The sequence below is a fragment of the Mustela nivalis genome, assembly GCF_964662115.1.
Source record: "Mustela nivalis genome assembly, chromosome: 3".
NCBI lineage: Eukaryota > Metazoa > Chordata > Mammalia > Carnivora > Mustelidae > Mustela > Mustela nivalis.
In genome coordinates this window covers 172,144,139-172,161,179 of record NC_139022.1, presented here as the reverse complement: position 1 = coordinate 172,161,179, position 17,041 = coordinate 172,144,139, and the positions used below count along the sequence as shown (strand labels likewise).

The window sequence follows — 17,041 nt, the reverse complement described above, 5'->3', positions numbered from 1 at the left end:
TCTTGCTGCCCTGAGCCTCCTTCCCCCAAGACTATTGGCTTCGGGGTCCCCGCGGACCCAACAGAGGCAACCAAGGCGTTTCTCGTGGAAACCCACCCCACAGGCTCGGCCGTGCCAGAGCGGGAAAGGGTTTGCCTTCGTTTCTATCTATAATCGCATTCCGGACCTCTGGCAAGATGAAAACAGACCCTCCCATTCTTTAGCAGTATTTTTTTCTGGGCCCATGCGGCACCACCCATTTAAGACTTTTTATTTCTTTTTTCCACTTAAAGTCATAATGAATTCAGTAGCCATGAGTCATCGGTTTTACCTCGATGCCAACTTCCTCTGATTTGAGCTTTTCGGGTCTGATTTCCTCTCTTTGCTGACTTTAGGAGTCTGTAATCTATGGCTTGTGACATTGAGGTGGACCCAATCCTTGGGCTCTGTGTCTCCGTTCCAAGGCCGGCGGTCAGACTCCCAGCTCTGCGGGTCCCATCACACAGATGTCAGCACTTGCAGGAGCAGAGCCACCATCCTGCCACCCGAGGGAGTGGGGGACGCCCCCGTGGACAGCCCGGCACTGGGCTTGGACAAGAGCAAAGCCTGAGCTGACAATGGGGCTCGAAGGAAAAAGAAATGACAAGAACTCTTCCATCTTAAAGGAGCTTGGATGGAAACCAGTGTCCAGCAAGATAACCCTCAGACTACAGTTTACATCTCTGAACTTTAAAATTCAAAGTAACATTTTAGGCTGTCATTTCAGTACTCCCTCCCAAGCGCTTTGGGAAAAGAGGGCTGCTTGCTACAATGTAAGCAGTGGGCCACAGAGTGGCCAGTCTTTGGAATCAGACAGATTTGGGTTCAAATCTTCCTTGTGTCACTTCCTACGGGAAGGACACCAGGCATGGCATCGGCCTTTCTTGGCAAACTTCCTCATCCTTAAAATGAGGGACCACTGCCTCCCTTTGTAGGTGGTGAGGACAAAGTAAGACTAAGGATATAAAGCACTTGGTCTAACGTGGCTTGCACCTGTCATCCTCTGGCTGTTAGACTTGATCTGGCAGGAGACTTTCTGAACGATGCTGATCATTGTTTGACAGCCGGGCCAATCACCTGAGCATCTTCCTCCCCAAGGCCCAATTAGGACGAGACAGATCAGAGACTCAACAGGTGGAATGGCGCTCACATTCCAAATAGATTAAAGTCCCATAAAAAAGTCCTATACACAGGTCTCACTTTTACAGTCTCCCTTCTCCTCCCTCAAGTACTGACAATAAGGGGGTCAATTAGGAAGTTAAATTTATAGAGAGCTAAAGGGTCAATTATTCATGTAACATTCTCTACATTTTACATAGTGTTGATACATTTCTGAAAGCACATGGATGTCATTAGCATTACAGAGCCTGGGACAGAGTCTCTGTACTCAGTGTGGTAGGAGCACGCAGTGCCAAGCCCTGGGAGCCTCTGAGAAATGGAGTCTCAGCTGTTCCCGACCCCCCCCCCCCAACCGCCGCCCGGGTGATTTGCAAACACACTGAAGCTGGAGGGGCTCTGCTCACTCCTTGGGCACTCACAGGCTGTGGGATGGGACGAGCACTGGCTGGGGACTTGGGAGACCGGGAGCTTGCTGACTGCTATGCAGACCCTGCCACTTCTGCTTAGCGGAGCGCCACTGGGCAATCACATCACTTTATGTACTTCTCCCTTCTATCCCCCTGTTAAATCAGGAACTGGAAAGGGTCGGAGCTTTTATCTCACCTGTCATTTAACCAGGTAGCCTGCCCCTGTGTGTGTGTGTGTGTACACGTACGTGCACGTGCATGCATGCCCCCCCTCCCAGACACAGACCTCCAATTCCACAAGTAACATAAGATTCAACAGTGAAAGACTAAAGGCTTTCCTGCTAAGATCAGAAGCAAGACAAGGACACCCACTCTCAAAATTCCTAGTCAACAGTACTGGAAGTCCTAGCCAGAGCAATTAATTAGTCACGAAACACAAATAACAGGCATGTAAGTCAGCAAGGATGTATACAGATGATATGATCTTAAGAAATACTAAAGGCTTTACCAAAAACTGTTGGAACTAATAAACAAATTCAGTAAGGTTGCAGGATACAAAATCAACATGCAGAAATGGATTACTTTTCTAGACACAAACAGCAAACTAGCTGAAAAAGAATTTTTTTTTTAAAATCCCCCCTTACAAGAGCATCAAAAATAAAATACTTAGGAATACATTTAGCCAAGGAGGTTAAAGATCTTTACAGGAAAAACTATGAAAAGTTGATGAAAGAAACTGAAGATGCAAATAAATGGAAAGATAGCCTGTGCCCATGGATTGGAAGAATTAATACTGTTAAAATGTCCAGACTGCTCAGAGCAATCCACAGGTTCAATGCAATCCTTATCGAAATTCCAATAGCACTTTTCGCAGGAACAGAAAAACATGATCCTAAACTTGGCATGGACCCAGAGAGACCCCAAAGAGCGAAAGTGACCTAAGGAAGAACAAAGCTGGAGTCATCACTCTTCCTGACTTCAAGCCACAATCCAAAGCTACGGTCATCGGAACAGTATGGTACCGACATTAAGAACATACACAGACCAATGGGACAGAATCAAGAGTCCAGAAATCCGCCGCCTCCCACACCCTTAAAATGCTGGGAAGCAAATTCAGACTTAGCCCAAGGGACTGGCAGAAAAGACAATGAAGAGCTTTGCCTTGTTTTCCAGCGCCGCAGGGACATGAGATAGAAAGAGATGATGTATGGAGTGGAAGATTCTGCGGTCAAGAAATTGAAACAGTGACACTGGTGTGTAGTCTTACTGATTTACGAATGTTCAAGGTTTCCCTGACCTGCCGAAAGCCCAGGTAAATGGGTATCACCACCACACCCCCAGGTTCCAATTAGTGGCAACTCGGGAGAAACCTATCTTGCCCGAAGACAGAAGTCCAGGGCCATGGCCCACCGCACTGGGCATGCGCGCCCCGGCACGCCTTGATGCCGCCTTGTGCCCAAGTCCGTGCGCGAGAGAGGGATGCCGAGAGAGGGATGCCGAGAGGACGAGGCGGGGGCGGGGTGCGGAGAGCGAGCGCAGCCCTCCCTGCAGCGTCGGCCAGCTCGTCACTTCCTTTACCTTTCTCCAAATGCTCATTCACATCGTCCCCCTGACTCAGACTCCCCGTATTTCTGCTTATTACATTTCTGTATGTGCTTCTAGGTTCAAAGAATATCATCTCTTCCCTGTTAATGGAACAGCATGTTAATTAACAGCATGCATGTGGTTAACAGTCCTAGTTTTTCTGTCAACTTGCAGAGTGACCCAGTATCGCAAACACCCTCTCCCCGCAAAGGGGGGTGGGCTTCGAAGGTCCCAGATACCCCCTCGTGTCCACTTCCTCCAGAATCCTCGTGCGCGAAGAGCTGAGCTCAGCAGCAGAGGTCAAGCTACGCTGGAGAAAGGGCTGTTGTGGAACGGATTAGTACTTCTAGAACCAAACTTCCACTTCACACTCAACTGTCATCCTGGGAAGGAGGCGCCCATGTCAGGACGTCGTGTTTCTATGCTGCCATCCTAGCTGTCCTTCCCTTCCCTTCCCACCTCCCACGACACCCCCCAAAACAGAAAACAGCAATTACTCCTCTAAATTTAGTCAGACTGGCCGAAGACGCTCTAGATCCCACTGTCATCGCGCTTCGAGAACCTGCTCTACGAAGGAACCTTAACAGATGTCATTTATCATCTTTCTCAGTTCTCAGCTTTCGTCCTGACATGCATATTCAAAGTTACCTAGAATAAGTCAGTGGTGGCAGTCTCGCTTTTGGACACATTCTGGGACTACCCCAGACACACTCTTTTCTCCAGTGCTATGGAGTTGTCCTGGGGAAGGGTATACTTTGCAGAAAGCCAGGGAGGCCACAGAATGTCACCTCTCAACCAGCACACCCAACAACCCACCACTGTGCCTTATTTGCAAAATCCTTAACCTCAAGCTCGATGATAATTCTTTAAAAAAATTAAAAAAAATTTTTTTAATAAACATATAATGTATTATTAGCCCCCAGGGTACAGGTCTGTGAATCGCCAGGTTTACACACTTCACAGCACTCACCATAGCACATACCCTCCCCAATGTCCATAACCCAGCCACCCTCTCCCCCTCCCCCAGCAACCCTCAGTTTGCTTTGTGAGATTAAGAGTCTCTTATGGCTTGTCTCCCTCCCTTCCTACCCGCAAAACCCCCCACTTTGCATCTCCACTTTCTCATATCAGGGAGATCATATGATAGTTGTCCTTCTCCAACTGACTTATTTTGCCAAGCATAATACCCTCTACTTCCATCCACGTCATCGCAAATGGCAAGATTTCATTTCTTTTGATGGCTGCATAGTATTCCATTGTATATATACACCATATCTTCTTTATCCATTCATCTGTTAATGGACATCTAGGTTCTTTCCATAGTTTGGCTATTGTGGACATTGCTGCCATAAACATTCAGGGGCACGTGCCCCTTCGGATCACTACGTTTGTATCTTTAGGGTAAATACCCAGTAGTGCAATTGCTGGGTCATAGGGCAGTTCTATTTTCAACTTTTTGAGGAACCTCCATGCTGTTTTCCAGAGTGGCTGCACCAGCTTGCATTCCCACCAACAGTGTAGGAGGGTTCCCTTTTCTCCGCATCCTCGCCAGCATCTGTCATTTCCTGACTTGTTGATTTTAGCCATTCTGACTGGTGTGAGGTGATATCTCATTGTGGTTTTGATTTGTATTTCCCTGATGCTGAGTGATGCGGAGCACTTTTTCATGTGTCTGTTGGCCATCTGGATGCCTTCTTTGCAGAAATGTCTGTTCATGTCCTCTGCCCATTTCTTGATTGGATTATTTGTTCTTTGGGTGTTGAGTTTGCTAAGCTTTTTATAGATTTTGGATACAAGCCCTTTATCTGATATGTCATTTGCAAATATCTTCTCCGATTCTGTCAGTTGTCTTTTGGTTTTGTTAACTGCTTCCTTCGCTGTGCAAAAGCTTTTGATCTTGATGAAGTCCCTTCCTTTTTTGCCCCTGCTTCCCTTCGACCAAAATTCTTGAAGCAATTTCCATCAAGATCCTGCTCTGGCTTCCCCTTAGGAGAAAACTCATCCTTCCAGAAATGCCATGACAACAGGGCCTGGTATCTTGGCGACGAGCAGGGGACCGAGTGAGCTCAGACACTCATGAGCTCACGGGGACAGTCTGAGCAGCTGGGTCCTGGGACAGAGATACAGTGTTGATCTCCACGTCCTCTCTCCTCTCCGTGAACACCTCAAGCCCACTGATTCTGAGAGGGCTCTGGCTGCCATTAATGGTGGCCGAGAACATCCCCTGAGCTGTCCTCCATGTGCAATTTTTCTAGGGGATGAAGGACGCTTGAGGCCCTCCTCCTGCTTTTTCTTCCTAGCACTGGTGACTCCACCTGCTGTAGTTTCTGCTCAACTGTGTGTGTGTAAATTGTCTGGCACTCCCACTTGAATGTGAGCTCTGTGAGAAGAGGGTTCTGCCTTGTTCACTGATGTATCCCAACCTGGCACACAGCAGGAACTTACAGGTACCCAGTGCACAAGTGAATGCTGCCAGCGGGAAAGTGCACTACTTGGATGTGTGCGCACTGGGAAACCAGCTCACGGCTGCCATTTTGAAAAGCAACTGCACACAAATTCTCTGCCTCACAGAAATCTGCTAGAAGAATGGGGGCCAGTGCGACTCTAGTAATTTAGCCAGTGTCCTCTGGTAGTCTGGATGGTGTCTGTAGATTATGTCACAATAAGACAATCCCTCAGGTTTTATGCTAAATGTGTATATCCACGACTTGTGCCAACTTCCAGGTTCAAAGACACAAGCTCTGGGGACTGGATGTGGCTTTAAGAGGGGGCTCTACTGACAGCTCTTGGGGCTGGCTGGGTGCCAGTCCTCACTCAGACCCTGGGCCTGGCTCTGACCTCCTGCCACCAGCCTTGCTGGCCTAGGACCCTGCTGCCTTGTCCTCCAGGCTCTAGGCTGAGGTCCTGACCTCAGGTTCTGCCAGCTTCCCTGGCCTTCCCTCCTCTTCTGTGTAGACCTGGGGCACCTGTTTGCCTGTGTGCTGGCCACAGCAGGTCCAGCACTCACGTCTGGGGGTGAAGGCATCTCCCCCCTTCTGTGGGGGGGTGCTGTTCCAGGAGGAAGGTGGAGTAACGAGATGGGGCACAGAAGCCCGGGGGGCCTCTCCCCAACCCGCAGCTCTTCTTCACAAGAGATCACGTGTGTCCTAGCTGCCCCATCTGGTCTGGGCTGGATTCGCTGCTGCTGTTTGCAGGGGAAAGCATTCCATAAGGCCTCCCTCCCTGGCTCCCCCAGAAGCATCCGGGTGTCCCACAAATATCACAGGCACAACCCCCCCGTGGGCTCCTTGACTCATCACTTCTCCACATTCCCAGCTACAAAAACGTGGGAGTTGGATTTCAGTCCTGGTTCCCAACCTTTCCTGCGTGGGGACTATTTTTTTTTCCACAAGTGAGACAACATTCACGTATTACAAAATTCACCATTTTAACCATTTTGATGTACAGTTCAGTGGTTTGTCTGATCCACTGACTATGTCATGCCATTATTCCTTTCTAATTTCAGAACACGTTCACCATCCCCTAAAGAAAGCCCATACCCATTAGGCAGGCACTCCCTCCTGCCCCCTCCAGTCCCCAGCCCCTGGCCACCAGGAATCTGCTTCTGTCTCTTGGGATCCGCTTATTCTGGACATTCCATAGAAATGGATGGAATCACAGAATCTGTGGTTTTTCATGTCTGACTTCTTTCACTCAGCATCGTGCTTCCAAGGTTCACTCAGTGTTGTAACATGTGTCAGCACTTTGCTCCTCTTTATGGCTGAATAATATTCCACAGTATGGCCAGGCCATGTTTCCTTTATCCATTCCTCATCTGGCAGACATCTGGGTGGTTTCTACTCTTTGACTGTGGTAGATCATGATGTGATGAACGTTCATGGACTCGTTTCCGTGTGAACACCTTCCGTGTGAACACCTGTTTCAGTTCTCCCGGGGAGAGCTGCCGGGTCAGATGGCACGGCCACATTTAATCTTCTGAGGGGCCACCAGACTGTTTTCCGCAGCACCAAGGTCTAAATGTTTGGTTTGTTCTTTATTATTTTTTTTAAATTATGTTATGTTAATCACCATAAAAGACATCATTAGTTTTTGATGCAGTGTTCCAAGACTGTTTATATTATTGTGGTAAAAAACATACATGATAAAACTGACCGTTTTCACCATTCTTAGGTGCATAGTTCAATGGTGTTCGGGATATCTACACTGCTGTGAAGCAGATCTCCACAACCTTTTCATCTTCCAGAACCAAAACTCTATGCGCACTGAACAGCAACTCCCTTTTCCTCTTCCCCCAGCCCTGCAACTCTGTTCTTTACCATCTCTGCATCTGCCTGCATTAGACACCGTGTACAAGTGGAACCACACAGTTTTGTCTATGCAGTTTTGTTTTTGTGGCTGGTTTATTTCACTTAGTGTTATGCCCTCCAGGTTCCTCCATGCTGTAGTGTGGGACAGGACTTCTGTCCCTTTTTAAGGTTGCGTAGTAATCCACTGTACGGACAGACCACATTCTGTTTCTCCATTCATCCGTCGATGGACATCTGGGTCGCTTTCACTTGCTGGATATTGGGAATAGTCCTGTTGTGAACCTGAGTGTGCAAATATCTCTTTGAGACCTTGTTTTCAACTCTTTTGGAGACGCGCCCAGAAGATGGCATGGGTTTCTTTTTAACATAAAAAGTTTTATGAGTCCCTATCCCGCAGATGTTTTGCTTTTGGTATGTAGACCCTTGTAGATCTTTACTCAAATCTGACATCTTCCCTAGATTAGGTGACCTATCAGGTCATATCCAGCTCGAACTCTGACAATTCTGAGAATTTCTGTATTAAACACCATCCCTATGATTCCAGTCCACATTCATTTTACACTAACGCCTTAGAAGGTGTACACAGCCCAAAACCAAAGCAAATCAAAAGAAATCCACGAGTATTAAGAATTTTCTTCCTCCACACTGACCTTACCTCACTGACCTCTTTCTCTAGCTGGGAAGTAAGAAGCAATTAAGTTAATAAAGTTGGCTAACTCTTTTGCCTTTAAAGAATCAAAGTCTAAGCTGTTATTACTGATTTCACTGACGTATTTTCTGAGTGCTGTGTGTTTGAGAGAGTTGAAGTCAACAGAGTTGATGTAAACAGAAGGCTTAAGAATTTTAAGTGTAATCATTGTAACACAATAAACTCAATAAAGAGCTCTTGTTTCTATATAGTTATTCTTACGTGTAACCTTTAGAATGAAGTTATCGTTACACCTTTCATCCTATAGAACCCAAGCACTGGAGAGTTGACTTAAATTCAGTTCATATGTTTATGTAATAAGAAAACACTCTTGATAAACAGCACAACCCTTTGAGTAATACCATAAAAACAAGAGAGTCATCCGTTCCGAGAGGCTGACTCCGGCGCTGATGCACGGCGCGGTGTCTGGAGGGGAAACTGATAGCTCGACTTCCTTGCTTCCGTCCTTCCATCTGATAAGAAGCGCTCCTCCAGCGTGGTGGGGAGCATGACAGCCTCGTAAGGAGCTGGAGGCCCGTGGAGGGAGAGGGAGCAGGATTGGGGTGCCCAGAAGCGAATCCATCACACCTGGTTTCTGCACGGGCGGGAGAAAAGGACGCAGTGGAAGCATCACCCACGAGTGCATCCAGGCGCTGGAGGAAAGCCGGGTCTTGAGCACCTTCCTTCTCGTCCCCAAACTGCAGGAGTCCAGCCACGCTCCCGTGACATATGGACGTCCATATGCTCCAAACCTCAGCGGGGCAGGGAGGCTTTGATTCACGACCTGCCAGACTCAGGCGTTCCGCTAGTGCCTATCCACGTGAAGAGGCTCAGAGACTGAGTTCCTGGTGAGGCTGATGCCCGGGAGTTCTAGGACACAAAGTGTTTGGGTCACACACATCACGCTCTGGGTCCGTCTGGCGATTCCACGACTTCCTCGTGTACGCAGTTGCCCTCCTGTGGATCGCCCTAACGCACACGAAGCTGCAGCTTTTGGAGGGAATGTTTCATTCATACCACATGTAACAGGAAAACCGGTACGGGGGGCCACCTCTAATCCATCAGCGACAAAGGCCATCCTTTGTGCTTAACACAGGGCCTCAGTGTTGTCAGGAAAATGTGATAAGCACGCACATCTCTTCTATTTATGTTTATTTTTTATCTGAAAAAACCCCAAACAAAATGAATTAAGTTTTTGCACTATTTACTATGTGGCTGCTCTGTTGGGGCCTCACAGTCCTCAGGGCTCTGGAGGAAGGAGCGGGGGCCCCTCCCACATACCCTGTGCCTCTTCAGCGGCTTCTAGCATCTTCCAAGATACAGGACACCAGCTAACGGGGTAACGAGTTCAATTCTCTAGTGTCATCCTCGATATATCCACACCCAGAACTGTGCTCAAATGTATTAGGAATGAATTTAACCTAACTTTTACAAAATGAACTTAACGTGATGGCTTAAAAAGCTCCCCACAGAAGAATTCCAGCGGCGGAGCCCCTACCCACAGAAGCCCAAGTGAACAGTAATAACACAAAAGAGCTCACCCTTCTCCTCCTCGTGTAAAGGCCTCATGAGCCATGTTACAAACATCAACGGTCTCATAAGATGTGACAAGATGCGGCCCTCCCCCACAAATCCCAAGAAAGCCATTAGAAAGTTAGATTTATATCCTGAATCACTAATGAGAAAGCTCACCTGAAGGGTATTTGGACCCTGAGATACTAGCTTATGTTAATAAAAGTCACAGCGATAGCAAGACGTTGAACATACTGTTTATCTAATATGCAAATACTCATTTTGGATCTAGTTTATAATTTATAAGACATTAGTAGAGTACCCATGTATATATTTAAAAATGAATATACATATACTGTGGGTGCGGGCCCCAAATTGATGGGTTGTGTGACCGATGTATGGGCCCCACATCCCTGGATCAGGGTGTCTGCCCAGTTGAGCAGGAATACTGCTGCAGTGCTCAACCTGGGCAATGGTGCACGCTGGAACGGAGAAAAGAGACACTCGCCTTGTAATTGTCATGCTCAATAAATTAGTATGCTGCCATTATTGTTGGTACATCGTTGGTGAAGCTGGGCACTGTCAACCGATGCTTACGGCACGACATGCTGCCTGCTTATTATGGGTTGAACTGTGTCCCCCAAAATTTCTAACTTAAAGTCCTCCACCCTCAGTACCTCAAGATGTGACCTTATTTGGAAATGGGGTTATTGCAGGTGTAATTAGTTAAGATGAGGTCGCCCTGGAGTAGGATGGGTTCCTGATCCAACAGGACTGGTATCCTCACAAGACAGGGGAAGCCATACGAAGATCGCCGTCATGCTGTGCCCAGCTAAGGAGCACCAGGTGCTGGGTCAGAGGCCTGGGATCCATCCTTCCCTGTTGCTTCAGAGGGAGCACGGCCCTGCTGACACCTTCCTCTCGAACGTTGGCCTCCAGAACTGCGAGAGACTTTCTGTTTGTGGGACTTGGTTCTGGCAGTCCTACGAAATGAACGCCCTGCCTCTTAAGGAAGGGAGGCAGCCAGCCCACAGGCGTTCTGCCTGCTCTAACCCGGGGGATGTGAGTGTGGGCTCTTCCGAGCCTTCAGGGAGGGAGGGAAGAGAGCAGACGTCGGGACAGGCTGCAGGCTCCGTGAACGCAGGGATGTGGGGACCGGCCCCCACTCTGCCACCTTTCTGCGGCCCCAGCTGCCTCTGGCGGAACAATCCCTTTCATCACCCCCTGCAGGTGTACGAACGCGAGCCTTTCATCAGTGCCTCATGCCGCCTGCAGACAGAGCACACGGAGCTACGAGTCTCATGGGGGCAAACCTGATAGTGAGAGGTGGCCGACGGCGCCTAGAATCTCCCCTATTTCTCTCCCCAAGGCAGTCAGGGCCGTTCCCCACCATTCCCTCCACCGCAGCATCGTGCCTCTCAGGCGTTCTGCTCCAGGCTCTGACGGCGCCTTCAGAACGGCCTCTCCCTGGAGGAGGCATTTGTCCATAAGCAGGTGACAACCACTTAGCCCCTTGCCCAGGACATTCCACGTCACTGGATGCCCTACCACATCAACACTTGGCCTTGGGCCCAGGGCAGGGGCCTGTGGCCTGCTGCAGCCCAACCTCTGGGTCACGGGCCCACCCACCAACACAGGGCACCCGGACCAGAACAGGTGCTGGGGGTTGGTGGGCGCTCAGCACCCCTAGCTCACTGGCATCTCCACACATCTCACAGAAAAGGACACATCTGTTCCAAACCAGCAAGAAGCCTGGACAGAAAAGATGATCTTGGAAAATAAGGATGGTGTTGAAATTGGTTGATTACACGGTTTAACCAAATTTTAAGCACACAGATAATGGCTTACAGAAAAAATCCCTAGTATATAGGTTGTGCCATCTCCTAAATTCAGAGTTTTAAATTTTTATGTTTTTTTTTTTAAAAAGAATTTATGTATTTATTTGGCAGAGAGAAAGAGCAGAAGCAGAGGGAGCAGGAGAGGGAGAAGCAGGGTCCCTGCTGAGCAGGGAGCCTGATGCACAACTCAATCCCAGGACCCCGACAACCTGAGCCAAGAGCAGACACCCAACTGACGAAGCACCCAGGTGTCCCTTGAATTTTTATTTTGTAAGAATTCATTTCAAGTGAGAGAACCATTAAACAAGGCCATTTGGTGTCTGTTAGGACTGAACTGCTTTCCCCCAAAAGGATATGTAAAATCCTCACCCCCCTGGACCTCAGAATTGACCTCTGTAGGAAACAGGGTCTTTCTAGAAGTAATTGAGTTCAATGAAGTCAATCGGGTGAGCCCTAATCCAATGACTGACACCCCACAAAAAGGGCATCTTGGACACAGAGAGAGATGATGTGAACAGAGACAGGGACAGCACCATGGGGACAGAGCGCGGTGAGGCATCTAGGAGCCAACGAATGCCGAAGGTTGCCAGCAAACCGCTGGAAGCCAGGAGGGAGCCTGGAACGGATCCTCCCTCGCAGCATCAGAGGGAACCAACCCTGGTGATACCTTGACCTTGGACTTTTAGCCTCCAGCACGGTGAGGAACTACAAGTGCAGTATTTCAGCCCCCCAGTTTGTGTTGTCACGGTGGCCCTGTAATAATAGAGCATCCACAGGCAGTCGCTGTTTCAGGCAAGGGTTGGGGGAATGGTGAAAGCAGCAGGTGGAAACCTGATGAGAAGCAGGGGCTCCAGCGCCTGTGTGCTGGTCCACAGATGTGCGCAGAGCAGTGAAAAACTGGTCCGGCTCCCACAGGAGGTCGAACATGATGGTGCTCCGCTTTCTTATTTCAGCTTTTACACTGCAAACAAGCATCCTTTTCAGGGTCTCCACTGTAAAGGTAGTCCTTGTTTAATTATTAAAGATACGGGGGGAAGAACCTGGGAGATCTTGTTTGCAACAGTTACTGAGCTGCTTGCCTGTGAATTATATTCCATTTCTCCCTCTCTCTTTTAAGATTTTATTTATTTGAGAGAGAGAGAATGAGTGGGAGGGAGTGGAAGGGCAGGGGGCGAAGGACAAGCAGACCCCCCGCTGAGCAGGGAGCCTGACACAGGGCTCGATCCCAGGCCCCTGGGATCACGACCTGAGCCAAAGGCAGACGCTGAACCATCTGCGCCACCCCGGTGCCCCTATTAATGAAAATTCTTCTGCAAAGAGCTGCCCCTTCTCCTCATTCAATCATTCAATTGCTTATACCAGGATGCACTCATGAATGTTTACTTCACTCTAAGAGTTATAATTCAATACTATCATTTCGTTGCAAACTGCTCTGGCATTGGCCGTTCGGAGCGCCTACGGCTCGGCTTCTGTGTTGTTCGGATAAGCCCCATCCTTTACAGCACATTTCCTCATATTCGGCACTACGAGCTGTCCCAGGCTCATCTAGATTTCTCCTGTCCCAGCCCTGGAATTTGCCGCTTCTCCAAGGAATCCTGGTTTCCTCGATGGAGAGAAAAGTGTTTAGAATCAAGGATCTGGGCTCTAGGGATGCTCATGCTTACACGGTAACTCACATGGGTTACACGTAACTTACACGGGTCCTCACGGGTGTTTCGGCTCTTTTGGTGAACACAGCAAGGGCGTCCCGGTATATGCGCCAGCCGCCCCATCCACCTCACCCCTGCACGGACTTACACGTCTGCATGTAGCTACTCTCCATCCATCTGACACTTAAAGCTGCGTTCAGACAAATACCGATTCTGATCCAGCAGCATGAAGCCCGTTCCGGTCTTCCTCCTTTCTAGCTGTAACCGCTCTTGGGCCATGAGAAACTTGGCTCTCATTACCCACCACCGATTCACATACTTGTTGAACCCAGTGTACACACAAAGTCATTTCAGAATTGCTAACTCAAGCCCCTGTAAGAAACACATCGGCTAACTGGAGTAAACAGCATTTTTGGACAGTCTTTTGCCATTAGTCTTAGAGTCTCCGGTCAACACACTGTTTTCAAAAATTATTTGGGTAAGGTGTTGTCTACCCCAGTCCTTGCAATGGGTTACAGTAATCATCTGTGTTATAATTAAGCTCGTCTGTTACTGTTCAGAGTCCATTTTGGGTTTCTCCCACATGCTGGATAATTTGAATTGTTCATTTTCTGGGTATGTGAGGTCCTTCTTCTTCTTCTTCTTTTTAAAGATTTTATTTATTTATTTGAAAGAGTGTGAGCAAGAGAGAGAGAGAAAGAGAGTGCACAAGCCGGGGGAGGGACGGAGGGCGAGGGAGAAGCAGGCTCCCCACTGAGCCGGGAGCCCGCTGGGACCTGAGCTGAAGGCAGGTTAACTACCGAGCCATCCAGGCGTCCTGGTACATGAGGTTCTAAGTCAGAGCTGAAAAGAGAGCCACACTCTAGAAGGACTGCATACTCTGTACCTTGTCACCCCCATCTCCCCGTTCCTTCCGCTGCTTTCCCACCAGCCCCAGTGCACACCAACCAGCAGCCACTCAGGAAGTACTGGGGAATAATAATGAAGCCCAGTCCTCTTCTTGGAGATGAAGAGCCATCGGACTACCGCTCAGCTCGACGGGAATTCTTGGGTAACATTTTAAAATTTCTTCCACTTCCTTTTCTCCCTCCTTTTTAAAATGTAGCATCTCCAAAACAATTTGGCAGCCTAGGAAATGATTTGTAAATCTCTGGAAAATTAAGTAGCACAAATATTTGCAGGGAAAAAAATCATTCCGAGTAAAGGTTGTGTTTTTTTGTTTTGTCACGTAGTAAGGCTCTAGCTGTTCATTTTCTCTGTAATCAGGATTTGGTTTTTAGACTAATGAGAAAGGAAGTCACCAGAGATGAGTCAGGGAATGTAAAACCAGTTCTAGAAATCTGGGAAGGAAAGCAAAGAGTCTTGCAAATGCGGACCTAAGGAGGAAACTGGCATCTGAGACTTTACACTTATCCAGGGGACACTTGGATCAAAACATGAAAAATAGTAAAACTTTAGGATTAGGGCAATGTGGATGGTGAAGTAACATCCCATGACATTTCCAAGCGAGTAATTCAATGTGTGGCAAATTCTTCAAAGAAATAGGCCATTTTATATGCAAAGACATCCCCGTCCTCCACGACCTTGTACGACAACGCTCACACCATCTACTGACAGCAAAGCCGCGCGGACGGACTCACAGGCCTGAGGATATGGAAAAGCTTACGGGCGATCCAGAGTCAACAAGTTTAATTCATAGAGGGATCTGGATGGACATGCTATGCCTGTCAATACGCGGTGTATTTTGTGTCACGTCAGGGGAGCCCGTACCCTAGTCGGGACACATGTCTTCAAGTCAAAACAAAACGGGGGCTGAACCCCGGCCTCCTCACGAACCGGCTACGTATCATGGGGCCAGGCAACCTCCCTAAACTCCGGTTTCTTCATCTCGATAACAGGCCCAGTGATACCGACCTGTGGGTGGCGTGAGCTCTGAACCTGACGTGAAAAACTCAGTAAGCGCCCGCTGCAAACCAAGTGGGAAGCACGGCCGTGCGGTTAATAGTGAGGACGCTGGGCTCTGCTGGAGTGCTGGCCCTGCCACTCACTGGCTGTGTGACCTTGGAAAAGTCACTGAACCTTTCTGAGCTGCTGAAGAGGGAGCAGTAACGTGGAGTGGGGATCATAACCAATAACCAACTCAGAGCGTGCGGGCAGCCCACCGAGAAGGTACAAGGACCCGGTGAGCTGATACGGACAGAGCACAGAGAATGAGGCCAGAGGTACCACACTCTAGAAGACTGGCGAGGACGGTTAGCTAGACTGATCCGGCCCGCCCCCCAGACGGACGAGGAGGCCATCGTGGAGCGGGTGATCTCTCACACAGAGTACTGGCCCGGTGCAGGTCTGGAAGGAGACCCGCTGGCCACCCCTGTCCACAGCTTCGGAGTGCTCAGAGGCTCACCCCATCTGTCTACGGCGTGTCCAGCGGTGTCCAACCCACAGCGGTCAAGAGCAAGGCTGAAGTCATGAGACAGCCGCTGACACACTCACAAGGAACACATTACAGCCATTCGGCTGCAGGGAGAACCCCCTTGCTCGTGTGCTACGCAAACCCTACGCTGCAGCCAGCCTGCTGCAGAGTCCCTGGTTCCCCAGAGAACAGATCTTTGGAGGTGTGAGACGCGGGCTCTGGAGAGCGGGGAGCCTTCTCCTTTGTCTTGCAATCGCTCATCCTCTGAAATATGTATTCAAATTGCACGTCTCGGATAAAGGCTGTATTTCACCTCATGAAAAAAAATCAATAGAAAGAAAACGAGTGGGCTGTTTTGTCTTTATTTCTAAACACGCTCATAAATTATCTACTCTCACTGTACTGACACTGTGTTTCAGAGGGAAAGAGCTTGCCCTACCTTACTCCACTTAAACTCACACAGACGAGTGTGTTCGTTAACTCCCCAGGCAAGGCTCGCTCTCTCTCTCTCTCTCGCTCTCTCTCGTTCTTTCTCCCCACGGAAGCACGGGATCCGCAGACGGGACCGCCCAGGTTCTCCAGCAGGGGGAATGACACAGACCCATACGCTCTTAAGCTTGATACTGAGATCAAGAATTTTCTAAAAACTGAAGACTTCCTTACAACTTGTATGGAGGCGAAAGTCAACCTGAACCGGCCCACGCCCGTAAGAGTGAAGAACCTACATCCCTTGCTGTGAGCATCACATACAGATCAAGTAAGACGCCCGAGGCCCCACTATGGGCGCTGGATGGAATGCGTGCTCTTTAATTCTCATAAGCCCCCTTCCCCCAAATGTCCCAAATCTGAAATAAACTGGGTCCCAAGGTTTTCAGGTATGGGACTGTGGACCTCTAGAAGAGCTACAGATACTGTTCTGTTCTGTACAGATGCTGTGTGCAAAAAGCCAGTGAGAAATGGAATTTCAGAATCTTCTTTTAAATGCCGCCTTCTTTTCAAAGCAGAACTTGCGCCAAACCACAGTGAGGATCTCATGATTTTAAATGGGCAATAACCACTCAGAAAAGACTTTGTCCCCAATTTTCCTTGCTCCTCAGGTGACCGCACTAGAACTTACATCCTATAAGATTCTACAGAAAACACTCAGTGGTATATACACACAGGGACACTCATGTCCTTTTACGGGATGCACATTCTTGGGAGCTACTCTTTCTTGGAAGCTGGGCCTCTTTGGACCCTGTTAGATCCTGGTTTAATTTCCCGATCCGTTCACTTGCAAGGCACTTGGTGTGAGCAAGTGTATAGCCCCTGCAGACACAGTTTCCCTTGCAAAAGTTGGGGAGAACACTACCTCCTGTTCAGGGCTATTGGACTGAAGCAAAATAATGCAAAATAATGCCCCTGGCCCACAGAAACACAGGTTAGCTGGTTTCCACACCCTTCCTGCACTTAGCTTCCTCCTCTGGTGGAGACACTCTCGGGACAAGGTGGAAGGCAGAGAGCTCA

General features: G+C 48.8%; 1 protein-coding gene across 1 annotated transcript in view; it reads right to left on the bottom strand.

Annotated features, from left to right (window-relative positions):
* Window positions 1-17,041, bottom strand: part of DAP (death associated protein) — a 66,701-nt gene that overhangs the window by 37,638 nt on the left and 12,022 nt on the right. The gene's annotated exons all lie outside the window — the stretch shown is intronic.